The sequence below is a fragment of the Schistocerca serialis genome, chromosome 1 (assembly GCF_023864345.2).
Source record: "Schistocerca serialis cubense isolate TAMUIC-IGC-003099 chromosome 1, iqSchSeri2.2, whole genome shotgun sequence".
In the NCBI taxonomy this organism is placed as follows: domain Eukaryota; kingdom Metazoa; phylum Arthropoda; class Insecta; order Orthoptera; family Acrididae; genus Schistocerca; species Schistocerca serialis.
Genome location: NC_064638.1, coordinates 1,233,142,778 through 1,233,158,711, shown reverse-complemented (window position 1 = coordinate 1,233,158,711; position 15,934 = coordinate 1,233,142,778). Strand labels below are relative to the sequence as shown.

General features: G+C 45.5%; 1 protein-coding gene across 2 annotated transcripts in view; it reads right to left on the bottom strand.

The window, feature by feature from the left end:
• LOC126419121 (serine/arginine repetitive matrix protein 2) overlaps positions 1-15,934 on the bottom strand; it is a 1,464,442-nt gene that overhangs the window by 484,149 nt on the left and 964,359 nt on the right. The gene's annotated exons all lie outside the window — the stretch shown is intronic.

Here is a 15,934-nt window from a genome sequence, read left to right as displayed (position 1 = left end):
TGCAAAATGGCTAAGCAGGGATGGCTAGAGGACAAATGTAAGGATGTAGAGGCTTATCTCATTAGGGGTAAGATAGATACTGCCTACAGGAAAATTAAAGAGACCTTTGGAGAAAAGAGAACTACTTGCATGAATATCAAGAGCTCAGATGGAAACCCAGTTCTAAGCAAAGAAAGGAAAGCAGAAAGGTGGAAGGAGTATATAGAGGGTCTGTACAAGGGCGATGTACTTGTGGACAATATTATGGAAATGGAAGAGGATGTAGATGAAGATGAAATGGGAGATACGATACTGCGTGAAGAGTTTGACAGAGCACTGAAAGACCTGAGTCGAAAAAAGGCTCCGGGAGTAGACAACATTCCATTAGAACTACTTACGGCCTTGGGAGAGCCAGTCCTGACAAAACTCTACCATCTGGTGAGCAAGATGTGTGAGACAGGCGAAATACCCTCAGACTTCAAGAAGAATATAATAATTCCAATCCCAAAGAAAGCAGGTGCTGAAAGATGTGAAAATTACCGAACAATCAGTTTAATAAGTCACGGATGCAAAATAATAACGCGAATTCCTTGCAGACGAATGGAAAAACTGGTAGAAGCTGACCTCGGGGAAGATCAGTTTGGATTCCGTAGAAATATTGGAACACGTGAGGCAAAACTGACCCAACGACTTATCTTAGAAGCTAGATTAAGGAAAGGCAAACCTATTTTTCTAGCATTTGTAGACTTAGAGAAAGCTTTAGACAATGTTGACTGGAATACTCTCTTTCAAATTCTGAAGGTGGCAGGGGTAAAATACAGGGAGCGAAAGGCTATTTACAATTTGTACAGAAACCAGATGGCAGTTATAAGAGTTGAGGGACATGAAAGGGAAGCAGTGGTTGGGAAGGGAGTGAGACAGGGTTGTAGCCTCTCACCGATGCTATTCAATCTGTATATTGAGCAAGCAGTAAAGGAAACAAAAGAAAAGTTCGGAGTAGGTATTAAAATCCATGGAGAGGAAATAAAAACTTTGAGATTCGCCATTGACATTGTAATTCTGTCAGAGACAGCAAAGGACTTGGAAGAGCAGTTGAACGGAATGGATAGTGTCTTGAAAGGAGGTATTAAGATGAACATCAACAAAAGCAAAACGAGGATAATGGAATGTAGTCGAATTAAGTCGGGTGATGCTGAGGGGATTAGATTAGGAAATGAGACATTTAAAGTAGTAAAGGAGTTTTGCTATTTGGGGAGCAAAATAACTGATGATGGTCGAAGTAGAGAGGATATAAAATGTAGGCTGGCATTGGCAAGGAAAGCGTTTCCGAAGAAGAAGAATTTGTTAACATCGAGTATAGATTTAAGTGTGAGGAAGTCGTTTCTGAAAGTATTTGTATGGAGCGATCCATGTATGAAAGTGAAACATGGACGATAACTAGGATGGACAAGAAGAGAATAGAAGATTTCGAAATGTGGTGCTACAGAAGAATGCTGAAGATTAGATTGGTAGATCACATAACTAATGAGGATGTACTGAATAGGATTGGGGAGAAGAGAAGTTTGTGGTACAACTTGACTAGAAGAAGTGATCGGTTGTTAGGACACGTTCTGAGGCATCAAGGGATCACCAATTTAGTATTGGAGGGCAGCGTGGATGGTAAAAAATCGTAGAGGGAGACCAAGAGATGAATACACTAAACAGATTCAGAAGGATGTAGGTTGCAGTAGGTACTGGGAGATGAAGAAGCTTGCACAGGATAGAGTAGCATGGAGAGCTGCTTCAAACCAGTCTCAGGACTGAAGACCACAACAACAACAACATTCTCCTCTTGTCTTTACTGTTTCTTGTCCATGTCTCACTTTCATATTATGTTCCTGACAAATATGTTCAGAAACGACATCCTAACATTTAAATGTAAGTACCATATCAACAACTTATCCTGTTGTTATCTTTCTCAGGAAATCTATGTCAGTCTGCCTTTTATATCGTCTTTAGTTCTGTCATCGTTAATTTGATACCCAAGTAACAAAATTTATCTACTACTTTTAGTGTCTCATTCTCCAATTCTTTTGTCTCGTCTGGTTTCATTACGCTAAATTATATAGGCTCAGATCACAATTAGTAGTGATGAAGAGTAAGCTGAAGTTTAAGAGACTAGTCAGACAGAATCAATATGCAAAGAAATGGGATACGGAATTAATAAGGAATGAAGTAGTAAGCTTGAACTTCTCTAAGGCTGTAGATACTCAGTAGAAAGAGGAATGGACAGCTCTAGAAAGGGCAATCACAGAAGTTGCAAAGAATAACAGAGGTTCGAGGATGATAACTACGAAGAAACCATGGGTAACAGAAGAAGTACTTCCGTTTCTCGATGAAAGAAGGAAGTACAAAAATGTTAAGGGAAATTCAGAAATACAAGTTGCTTAGGAATGAAACAAATAGGAAACGCAGAGAAGCTAAGGCGAAATGGCTGTATGAAAAATGTGAAGAAATGGAAAAAGAAATGATTGCCCGATGGACTGATCAGCGTATAGAAAAGTCAAAAAACAACCTTCGGTGACGTTAATAGCAAGGGTGGTAACATTAACAGTGCAGTGGGAATTCCGCTGCTAAATGCAGAGGAGAGAACAGATAGATGGAAAGAGTACACTGAAGGCGTCTGTGGGGGGAAGGGCGGCGAAGACTTTCCTGATGTGATTGAAGGGGAAACAGGAGTCGATAGGAAAGAGATAGGGAATCAGGTATTAGAATCAGATTTTAAAAGAGCTTTGGAGGTGTTAGGGTCAGTTGAGGGAGAAGGGGTAGATAACATCCTACCGGAATTTCTAAAATCAGTGGGAAAAGTGGCTACAAAACGACTGTTCATGTTGGTGTGTAGGTGTTTGAGTCTGGCGATATACCATCTGACTTTAGCAAAAATATCATCCACACAATTCCGAAGACTGCAAGAGCGAGAATTACTGAACCATCAGTTTAATAGCTCCTGTATCCAAGTTCATCCTGTATCTTGTTGATAAGATCAAAATACAGAAGAATGGAAAACAAAATTGAGGATTGTTACATGACGATCAGTTTGGATTTAGGAAAGGCAAAGGCACCAGAGAGGCGGTTATGCCGTTACGATTGATTAAGGAAGCAAGACTAAAGAAAGATCAAGACACATTCATAGGGTTTTTCGACCTGGAGAAAACGTCTGAGGCGGCACCAGAGGTTTCACTGTAGGTCAAAACCGTTTGGCTTCTTTGTGGGATCAAAGACTCTTGTTCCCAATGTTCTTTTGACCATTCATGCTTCCAGCTTTCATTTACGTCAAAACCATCAGCGATGTGCTGTCCTGCTGTAACATTTGCTGGTCTTCTTGATCGAAATCGTTGCTGTGGCAGATGACAGAATTCCTGGTGCAATGATAGAGAGGGTGATGCATAGATTTTCTTGGCGTTCCTCAGTAGAGCTTGTTTCCGCCGTAAGTGAGATGGAAGGGTGTGACTCAATACAGGTAACCAGGGGCATAGGGTTGATTTGATGGAACCAGTAATGCAGCGCATTTTGTCGTTCAGTTTCGTGTCTACCTTCTTCACATGTACACTTTCCAAACAGACAGGGCACAGTATTCGGCAGCAAAGTACACAAGACGGATGCCAGTTAAACGCAGACAGTCAGCAGAGGTTCCCCAGGCGGTACGTTTGTCCATTGAGCAGAACTCTTGGTTTTTAGTTCGCAGCATATCAGAGGCCATTAATTCTAATTAGAATCAGATTGGGTATCAGGCACCCCGACCTTCATTCAGAGTTGATGATCATGTGTGTTGGAACGGTGCTTCCTATACCTTTCTTTAAACAAAACCAGGATGTTGTACTACGATTCTGTCGGGTACGATGAAATGCTCTTGCGACGCTCAGCATTCAGAACGAAAGAGCGCTTATTGAGGAAGTTGTAGAGGGGTTTGTTGGTAATTATAATTATTTTTCATACTGACGTCAGAAAATGCCCTAAAGCACCCCCGACTGCGGCGCCCGAGAGTCTGCGATTCCGCGGTGCTGCTATTCCTTCCGGCGCGTTGTTACGCAAAGCGCTCTGCGCTGCTCCTCTGTGCTGTGCCGCGGGCCCTGGGGATACGCGCCGCGGGCCGCGGGCACGAACTCGACCCGGCGAAGCCCTAGGAAGCGCGGACCCGGCCGGCGCAGAAAGGCCACAGCCGCTGCTGACATTTCCAGCGGCCGGCCGCTGCGCTGGAACTGGAGCTCGATCTAGAACTGGCGGCTGGAGCACTAAAGGCGGTACCCTACACGGACGCTGGAGCCGATAGTGTGGTATTCTGCCCAGTGCTGCGACATGCAATCTCGCTTCGTAGGAAGTTAGATTCATCAATTTCGCTTCAAGTTCCAGTTAGTCGTAGCCTGTGAATTCCTGTCGGGAACCTATGCTTGGCTGTGCGGCAGTGGGAGTTTACATCCCCTTATCTCAAGTCGGGTGTGCGAGGCTGGCCGGGGCCATCCCAGCAGTTTCGGAAACAAAGCGCTCCCGGGAAGAGTAACGGTATCGCTCTGGTCCGAATAAAAGTTTGCGTCCCCAACTTACTGCAAGCAAATGCCAAAGGCAGAAGTCTGTGAGACGTATGCACCCGACGTCCTTTGAAAGAGAAGGCTGCCCCAAAGCACAGGCTTTTCTAGTTTTAGCCACGAGAAAGGAAACCAGAGTTTGGGAATTTTTTTTCACTTGAAATGCAAGCTTCTGATTCGTTAAAAGCGACAAACTGACAAGTAGAGAGCGATTGAGGTAGTCAGGGGAAGACAGTAAAGGTTGTAATCGAGATGGCTGATGGTGTGTGAAGGAAAGTGAATGTTAGAAACTGAAATGAACTCTACCACTGGCCGTATACAGCGAAGTAGGAGTTGAAAGGGCATTTCCGCGCCTTTAAAAGTTCGTGGTTAACTACAATAAATAAACCATAGGAAGGAGAAGTTTATAAAAGTAACGACAAGTCTGATTTACTAAACTCCACCCCACGTAACTTGAGAGGCATTTCGCCTCCGTAAACGGAATGGAAAACGTAAATAACAGAAGTCTCAGAAGGAACACACTTGTCGCTGCCGTCGAGTAAGCCTGTTGCTGCTGCTCGAGTCCGAAAAGTGCCGCTCGGCGACACCTGCCGAAGCTGCCTACCGCCGTTTTTTTGTATTGATCGCCTATGGGGGGTGAAACGTTATTGACTTCGGTACTCGGTACTTGTGCCAACTACTTGCGGGGTTTACCGTTCCTACCGATTCTAATTGTCGAACTTCGTCCCTAAGGGCATCGATTTCGTCAAAAACTCGTAGAGACTTCTCACGGACCTTCTCTTGTATGGTGGTCTCGTTGACTGGGGTGCGGATGTCAACGTTTCTTGTCCACCATGGAGCTCCTGTGATCCATCGATAGCAAATGTTTTGCAGCGCTTGGAGTTTGCTGTAGTTGGAGACGCACGAGGTGGACCCATACAACATTGTGGGTTCCACCGTTGCCTTATACGATTGGAGTTTAGTCTTAGGGTTGAGATCCTTACCCTTCAGGAACGGAATTAATGACCTGGCTATCTTCTCGGCTGCCGTCTTCTTGTCGTCAATATGCTGCGTAAAGAGCAATTTTTTGTCAAGGTGGACACCGCGGTACTTCACTCCCGGCTACCATGGGATAAACTGATCAGCTATTTGGAGTCTGTCGTTTGGAACTGGTTTCCTTCGTGTGAACAAAACGGTTGCCGTCTTTGTCGGGTTGATCGTTTTCTTATTTTGCAGTGCCCAGCGTTCCATTACAGCAAATTGCCGTTGCATTCCTACCGCCGTGATCCAGTGCAGCCCTCTCGAGATGGGTAAGTTCACACCAGGCGGCGTAGTACTTCACAACTTGCAGCCATCTCACGCTTCGGCATCTCAACAGATAACATTGTGAGACCGAACCAGCAGCAGTTGGGGAGTAAGGAATTTTCCTGGACGAACAGTGCTCAATAAGCTTCACTTATTCAAGTGTAGAATCCAGATTCAGGGTTGCATTTGCTACTGACTTGCTTTCAGCTACAGTTTGTTCGATGCATTCTCATCTCTGAGTTGCGCAGAAGATTGGTCGGTTGGTTGTTTTGGGGAAGGAGACCAGACAGCGTGGTCATCGGTCTCATCGGATTAGGGAAGGATGGGGAAGGAAGTCGGCCGTGCCCTTTCAGAGGAACCATCCCGGCATTTGCCTGGAGTGATTTAGGGAAATCACGGAAAACCTAAATCAGGATGGCCGGACGTGGGATTGAACCGTCGTCCTCCCGAATGCGAGTCCAGTGTCTAACCACTGCGCATAAGATTCAGTTTGTTGTTTCGCACTGCTTTCCACAGTGAATCACAGCTACCTTTTTACTTTACAGTTAATAGCGTTCGTGAGTGTTTGATTTACTTAGAAGTAAGGTTGCAGTTCGAGAATGTTTAACCTTTCAATGTTAGACTGCATATCAGAGGCCATTAATTCTAAGTAGAATCAGATTGGGTATCAGGCATCCCGACCTTTATTCCTAGCACATTTGAAAACTTTGATACTTTTGTACAGTTTTTTCCTTGAATGCAATTAAAAATGGTTCAAATGGCTCTGAGCACTATGGGACTTAGCAGCGGAGGTCGTCAGTCCCCTAGACTTAGAACTACTTAAACCTAACTAACCTAAGGACATCACACACATCCATGCCCGAGGCAGGATTCGAACCTGCGACCGTAGCAGCAGCGTAGTTCCGGACTGAAGCGCCTAGAACCGCTCGGCCACAGCAGCCGGCTGAATGCAATTAAGCAACAAAATGTATTATTACTGTAAGAATATGAGACGCCTACAGCCGTCCTTATCATCTTATTATTTGTGCAGCTACCAGTTTCGGCGCTTCAGTGCTCCATCATCAGACTGATGTCAGAACTCCAGCTATCAACTGCCAACCAGTTGGCCATTGATGGTTGGAATGCTGACATCACAGTTACAGACAGTCTGCGTGAATCAGTTACGTTGGCCACAGATGCACGCATAATTGAGCGTGATAAACCCTTCAGCATCAAGTAAGGCCTGAAGATGGCGCATTCAAGCGCCGAAACTGGTAGCTACACAATAAATAAGATCACAAGGACGGCTGTAGGCGTGTCATTTGCAATAGTGAACGGCCCTGGTCCCCAAGACCTTCAGTCGACAGGATGGACATACAAAAATTACATTATTTATCAATTTAAAATGATTCTCCTCATTCATTTACTAACAAATCCCCCTACAACTTCCTCAATAAGCGCTCTTTCGTTCTGAATGCTGAGCGTCGCAAGAGTAGTTCATCCTACCCGACAGAATCGTAGTACAACATACTGAAACATCCCCTTAGAAAAAATTTATAAATGACAGTGCTGGAAAACCTTTACGTTATTTGATTTTCAAACAGCTGAGCAAAACTGAACGTACTCAGACATTTCTCTCTTTACTTATTCATATCAACACTAAATTGACACACAATATTTTTAGCGCAACGCAGTCTGACTTTCAATAATCCCCACAAAAGAATGGCCGTGACTAACAGTAACCTATACCTTTCATGAATCATTTACCTCACAAATATCTTCGTTACTCGAACTACTGCAATACAGCGAGCGCCATTACTGCCAGCTAAATAAAAGATTCTAACTACTGAAGGCACTAAATACTGATAGGGATAGTTGGCAAATGAAACATTTTGATGGAGAACAAACAATGTATTTACCTTAATAGTGTTCAAAAATCATTATATATATATATATATATATATATATATATATATATATATATATATATATATATATACACACATCTACATTTATACTCCGCAAGCCACCCAACGGTGTGTGGCGGAGGGCACTTTACGTGCCACTGTCATTACCTCCCTTTCCTGTTCCAGTCGCGTATGGTTCGCGGGAAGAACGACTGTCTGAAAGCCTCCGTGCGCGCTCTAATCTCTCTAATTTTACATTCGTGATCTCCTCGGGAGGTATAAGTAGGGGGAAGCAATATATTCGATACCTCATCCAGAAACGCACCCTCTCGAAACCTGGCGAGCAAGCTACACCGCGATGCAGAGCGCCTCTCTTGCAGAGTCTGCCACTTGAGTTCATTAAACATCTCCGTAACGCTATCACGGTTACCAAATAACCCTGTGACGAAACGCGCCGCTCTTCTTTGGATCTTCTCTATCTCCTCCGTCAAACCGATCTGGTACGGATCCCACACTGATGAGCAATACTCAAGTATAGGTCGAACGACTGTTTTGTAAGCCACCTCCTTTGTTGATGGACTACATTTTCTAAGCACTCTCCCAATGAATCTCAACCTGGTACCCGCCTTACCAACAATTAATTTTATATTATCATTCCACTTCAAATCGTTCCGCACGCACACTCCAAGATATTTTACAGAAGTAACTGCTACCAGTGTTTGTTCCGCTATCATATAATCATACAATAAAGGATCCTTCTTTCTATGTATTCGCAATACATTACATTTGTCTATGTTAAGGGACAGTTGCCACTCCCTGCACCAAGTGCCTATCCGCTGCAGATCTTCCTGCATTTCGCTACAATTTTCTAATGCTGCAACTTCTCTGTATACTACAGCATCATCCGGGAAAAGCCGCGTGGAACTTCCGACACTATATAGCAGTTCGGTCTTACAATTTTCGTTTTTCTGACGGACACACGTCCAGATCGTCCGCTCTCAAAACTCTGCCATCACTGCTGGCGGCTCACCTCCAACTTCGCAACGCTACGCGCTGTTCACATCCAACTGCCCAACACTACAATAGCGAATATTCCAACAATTCCAACTGGCCACAGACTACACACAGCACAGCCAGTGATTTTCATACAGAGCGCTACGTGGCGTTACCAACATAAAAACCTAAACAGCCTAGTTACAATACTGGTTTTGTTTAAAGAAAGCACCGTTCCAGCACACACCACCTTCAATGGCAGCTTGTCGAGCAAAGTTCATTGACGATTACGTGAGCCTTGCGGACGAATACGGCTCGAGCCATGAGACAGCTGGGCAGTGGCGCCCGTTTCGCTGCTCGCCGGCCGGCGGCAGATCGTTGCCCCGCCGGCCCGCGGTCACGGCTGGCCCTCCGCCTCCGCCTCCCCCGCCACCACCCCCGCACGGCTGTGAGTTATGTCCAGCGAGCCGCGTCCGATCCGATCCGCCCCGCTCGACCACGACGCCCGGCGCGGTAAAAATAGCGCCTCGGCGCCTCCTCCCCCTCTGACTGCCGCCGCCGCCATTGTCTCAGCGGACAAAAGGCGCGCGCAACAGGTATCCGCCGGCGCCTTCCGTCTGGTTGCGCTCCGGGCACGCCGCGACACGTTGCGCTGGGCTCTCACGTGTGAACGCGTACCGGCGGCAGCTAGGCGCACGATTTCCTCTCACTCCTTTAAGGCGATCTCCGTACCAGGGGCGGTCAATAGGTAACGCAGCACTTCTTTTTTTTCTAACAAGGGAACCTCCCCATCGCACCCCCCTCAGATTTAGTTATAAGTTGGCACAGTGGATAGGCCTTGATAAACTGAACACAGATCAATTGAGAAAACAGGAAGAAATTGTGTGGAACTGTGAATAAATAAGCAAAATATACAAACTGAGTAGTCCATGGGCGACATAGGCAATATCATGGAGACCGTCAGCTCACGAGCGCCGTGGTCCCGTGGTAGCGTGAGCAGCTGCAGAGGGAGAGGTCCATGGTTCGAGTCTTCCCTCGAGTGAAAATTTTACTTTCTTTATTTTTGCATAATTATTATCTGTCCGTTCGTTCATTGACGTCTCTGTTCACTGTAATAAGTTTAGTGTCTGTGTTATGCGACCGCATCGCAAAACCGTGCCTCTCCAATGGGAACAGAAAACATTTGATCGCAAGGTCATAGGTCAACCGATTCCTCCACAGGGAAACACCTCTGATATATTCTATACGACACTGGTGACGGCATGTGCGTCACATGACAGGAATATGTTGTCGACCCACCTAACTTGTACACTTGGCGAATGGGTAAAAAGATTCTTCTACCTAGCCCGATTAAGGTTTTCTTGTGAATGTGATAATCACTCCCAAAAAAGTGATGAAAACATAAGAGTTTGTCACATAAACTGAAAATAAAAAATTAAACTTTTCACTCGATGGAAGATTTGAACCAAGGACCTTTCGTTCCGCAGCTGCTCACGTTACCACGAGACCACGGCGCTCCTGCGTTTCTAGTGTCCTTGATCTTGCCTATCTTCCCATGAACTACTCAGTTTGTATATTTTGCTTATTTTTTCACAGTTCCACACAACTTCTTCCTGTTTTCTCAATTGATCTGTGTTCAGTTTTTCAAGGCCTATCCACTGTGCCAACTTATAACTAAATCTGAGGGGGGTGCGATGGGGAGGTTCCCTTGTAAGAGCAAGTTAGTTTTATTCAGGACACCAATACAACATATTATTGCCCTCTCTTTTGGCTACAAAACCCTATCTTTCAACATAATCTCCGTTCAATGCGACGACTCCTCGCCACCTTACTGGGAGGGCGTGTATTCCCGCATGGTGCCACTCTACTGGTTGACGTCGGGTCCAACGTCTTGACGCTGCGCGGGGTGACTGAGCGGTTTGAGGCCCCACGTCACGGAATGCGCGGCCCCTCCCGCCGGATGTTCGAGTCCTCCATCGTGCATGGGTGTGTGTGTTGTTCTTAGCATAAGTTAGTTTAAGTAGTGTCTAGGTCTAGGGATCGAGGACCTCAGCAGTTTGGTCCCTTAGAAATTCACACACACTGCAACGTCTTGACGCATTTTTGTGGCACCTCGAATGAGAGTGTCCGTTCCAACATTCCAGGAGTTAACAGTTGTATGCAGCCCCATTGCACGCGGAACCCCGGGCAGGTTTGCGTAACGTTGTTGCAATCATGACAGAAGCCTAGCCCAACGACACACCGTGCTTTTGTTCACTTCCAGGTTAGACTATCTGCAAGCGCCTATGAATATCTGCGATGGCCTGGTTTTCCGCCAAAAGAAGCTCAATGACAGCTCTCTACTTGGAACACACCTACGTTACAGACGCCATTTCCTGAAATATGGCTTTATAGATATGAGCTGCCCATAGCGGCTCGCCTTCTGCATTCTTTTTAAAAAAATTGTGACTAAAGCCCTTCTGGCCTGTTATTTATTTTATACGTGACATGTAAGTACTGTCTGTCTTGCATCGTTAGTCAGTACTTACACTTTGTTATATAACAAATTTTCTTTTTCTATAAATGTGTAATTATGGTCCACTTCAAACATTTAAATTTTGATGAAGACGCTCTTAGAAGTGTTGAAATCTGGTTAATAAGACTAAAAATTGAGACCGAGGGCTCGTTTGTTTCAACTTTAATTTATAAACGGTCACTGAACCAAGCAGCCATGTTTAAAACTTTTGAAAATGGTTCAAATGGCTCTGAGCGCTATGCGACTTAACCTCTGAGGTCATCAGTCGCCTAGAACTTAGAACTAAATACACCTGACTAACCTAAGGACGTCACACACATCCATGCCCGAGGTAGGATTCGAACCTGCGACCGGAGCGGTCGCTCGGTTCCAGCTTGTAGCGCCTAGAACCGCACGGCCACTCCGGCCGGCAAAACTTTTGAAACTCTGTTTGATTCTCCGCTCTCTTTAAGAAATCCTTTGGTCGAACGAGAATGACTCCGTACAGCAAAAGTCTTCGAATGACATTATTGACGATTTTTATTTAAAATTCAAGCAGGGGCCGGGTTCAAACCGGGGATCCAGGATGTAGTGATTACTAGTCAAAGACACTACCCGCAGACCACGGGCGCTCCACAGCTAACATAAAAATAAAAGAACGTCAGTCAATTGCTCTTTCTCTAGAACTGTATGTCACTTCTTGCTAAATTTTATGTCGATTTATGCTTAAACGTTGAGTACATGTTGACCTATAACTCTGGCGCCAACATTCAGAGGAAGTAGTGTGGACCAAAGCAAGAGAAAAATGTATGCTAAGCATGACTCTAAAATGGATACCTTAAGTGGCGTGGGCGCTTTTTCATCTTCGGTATTGTGAAACATATCTCCTCTAGTACAAGCCCTTTGCTTTCCACGTTCTGGGATTAGGTTGTTGTTGTTGTGGTCTTCAGTCCTAAGACTGGTTTGATGCAGCTCTCCATGCTACTCTATCCTGTGCAAGCTTCTTCATCTCCCAGTACTTACTGCAACCTACATCCTTCTGAATCTGCTTAGTGTATTCATCTCTTGGTCTCCCTCTACGATTTTTACCCTCCACGCAGCCCTCCAATGCTAAATTTGTGATCCCTTGATGCCTCAAAACATGTCCTACCAACCGGTCCCTTCTTTTTGTCAAGTTGTACCACAAACTCCTCTTCTCCCCAATTCTATTCAATACCTCCTCATTAGTTATGTGATCTATCCATCTAATCTTCAGCATTCTTCTGTAGCACCACATTTCGAAAGCTTCTATTCTCTTCTTGTCCAAACTATTTATCGTCCATGTTTCACTTCCATACATGGCTACACTCCATACAAATACTTTCAGAAACGACATCCTGCCACTTAAATCTATACTCGATGTTAGCAAATTTATCTTCTTCAGAAACGCTTTCCTTGTCATTGCTAGTCTACATTTTATATCCTCTCTACTTCGACCGTCATCAGTTATTTTGCTTCCCAAATAGCAAAACTCCTTTACTACTTTCCTAATCTAATACCTTCAGCATCACCCGATTTAATTCGACTACATTCTATTATCCTCGTTTTGCTTTTGTTGATGTTCATCTTATATCCTCCTTTCAAGACACTATCCATTCTGTTCAACTGCTCTTCCAAGTTCTTTGCTGTCTCTGACAGAATTACAATGTCGTCGGCGAACCTCAAAGTTTTTATTACTTCTTCATGGATTTTAATACCTACTCCGAGTTTTTCTTTTGTTTCCTTTACTGCTTGCTCAATATACAGATTGAATAGCATCGGGGATAGGCTACAATTAGGTAGTAGGGAACAAAACAAGAAAAAACATGTCTAGTAAACATGGGCTCTAAAGTGTAAGCCTGAAGAGCTATGGTCACTTGTTCAGTAGAAGAGATGCGTTTCGCAGCAGCGAAGATGAATAAGCGTTCATAGCTCTTCAAAAAAATGGTTAAAAGGGCTCTGAGCACTATGGGACTTAACATCTGAGGTCATCAGATCCCCTATAACTTAGAACTACTTAAACTAACTAACCTAAAGACATCACACACATCCACGCCCGAGGCAGGATTCGAAACTGCGACCGTAGCAGTCGCGCGGTTCCAGACTGAAGCGCCTAGACCGCTCGGCCACCAGCGGCCGGCCCATAGCTCTTCAGATATGCACTTAAGAGCCCATGTTTACTAGACATTTTTCCTTGTTTTGGACCATACTACCACCTCTGAAGGTGAAGTTCTGGTTCACCCTATTTTCGTGTTTATCTGTCAGCACAAGTAATGTATAGAAATTAACGTCAGAACTGGAGTGTCGGACACTCGCACCGACTTGCGACGGTCACTGACTCTCTGACGAACATGTGTTAGGCTCGCGGGACAGAGTGTACGAAGAATACGTTTATGTTTGAAGCCAATGAGTGTAAAATATTGTCCAAATTTCCTCCTGTGTGTTTTATGGGCAATTTTGCAGATGAGCAACGGGTCGCCGTTCCTTCATCAGAGGTTAGCCAGCCGTAAAACGGGAACCAGTTTGGGCGGAGAGCCTGCGAGGACAAAGCGACCACACGCACACACACACCTGCAGCTGGCGGCGGCTGTGCAGAGCCGGTGCCTGGTTTGGCTTTCCTCGCGGCGCTGCCGACACGGCAGCTATTCGGGCGCTGCTTGCGCAACCTCGCGCCGTATTGACATACTTATACTCCGGAGCGCACGCCCACGCTGCCCGCCCTGGACCCACTCAGCGCTTACCGCCTCTGACATCAGCCGACGGTGGGACCCCGACGGCCGTCTCTACTCCTCCCTCTTAGCCAGTTGGTTAGGTGTGCTGAAGGAATACTCTGACTAGTTTAACTGCAGGTTGCATCCTTCTTGTCTTTCTTCTGACTGGAACGAGCTAACACAGCCAGGATTCTTGCCAGCAAAGCAACTAACTGCCGAAGAAGTGACGGAATCACCTAAATGTGACGTACACTACTGGCCATTAAAATTGCTAGACCACGAATATGACGTGCTACAGACGCGAAATTTAACCAACAGGAAGAAGATGCTGTGATATGCAAATGATTAGCTTTTCAGAGCATTCACACAAGGTTGGCGCCGGTGGCGACACCTACAACGTGACGACATGAGGAAAGTTTCCAACCAATTTCTCATACACAACCAGCAGCTGACCGGCGTTGCCTGGTGAAACGTTGTTGTGATGCCTCGTGTAAGGAGGAGAAATGCGTGCCATCACGTTTCCGACTTTGATAAAGGTCGGATTCTAGCCTATAGCGATTGCGGTTTATCGTATCGCGACATTGCAGCTCGCATTGGTCGAGATCCAATGACTGTTAGCAGAATATGGAATCAGGAGGGTAATACGGAACGCCGTGCTGGATCCCAACGGCCTCGTATCACTAGCAGTCCAGATGACAGGCATCTTATCCGCATGGTTGTAACGTATCTTGCAGCCACGTCTCGATCCCCGAGTCAACAGATAGGGACGTTTGGAAGACAACAACCATCTACGGGAACAGTTCGACGGCGTTTGCAGCAGCATGGACTATCAGCTCGGAGACCATGGCTGCGGTTAACCTTGACGCTGCATCACAGACAGGAGCGCCTGCGATGGTGTACTCAACGACGAACCTGGGTGCGCGAATGGCAAAACGTCATTTTTTCGGACGAATCCAGGTTCTGTTTACAGCATGAAGATGGTCGCATCCGTGTTTGGCGACATCGCGGTGAACGCACATTGGAAGCGTGTATTCGTCATCGCCATACTGGCGTATCACCCGGCGTGATGGTATAGGGAGTCATTGCTTACACGTCTCGGTCACCGCATTGACGGCACTTTGAACAGTGGACATTTCAGATGTGTTACGACCCGTAGCTCTACCCTTCAATCGATCCCTGCGAAACCCTACATTTCATCAGGATAATGCACGACCGCATGTTGCAGGTCCTGTACAGGCCTTTCTGGATGCAGAAAATGTTCAACTGCTGCCCTGGCCAGCACATTCTCCAGACATCTCACCAATTGAAAACGGCTGGTCAATGGTGGCCGAGCAACTGGGTCATCACAATACGCCAGTCACTACTCTTGATGAACTGTGGTATCGTGTTGATGCTGCATGGGCAGCTGTACCTGTACACGCCATCCAAGCTCTGTTTGACTCAATGTCCAGGTGTATCAAGGCCGTTATTATGGTCAGACGTGGTTTTCTGGGTGCTGATTTCTCAGGATCTATGCACCCAAATTCCGTGAAAATGTAATCACATGCCAGTTCTAGTATAATATATTTGTCGAATGAATACCCGTGTATCATCTGCATTTCTTCTTGGTGTAGCAATTTTAATGGCCAGTAGTGCAGTAGTGTCAGTGATCTCTGTGCTACACTGGTGCGCAAAATTTAGGGACGAAAGTGACTTTCGCACGACGTGTCACTGGCCAACCAACAATTCGAGAAAACTAGGACTATAGAAAAAATTGCTAAAGTATCGCACAGAAGATATGTGAAAGAAATACACAATGCCGCGAACGGAAATGACACTTTTATTCAAAAACAATAAATATAATGAAGTGACCGCGATTCATGGTAGTCCCTTCGGAATTACAAAACGCGGAACGTGATTCTTAATAGGGTGTGTAATCACAACAGACGGCAAAACATGGTCTGCAACGTTCTCCCATCCTGGCCACAAATTTGATAAGGAGTTCACGTGGTTCGGCCTTCCATTCTA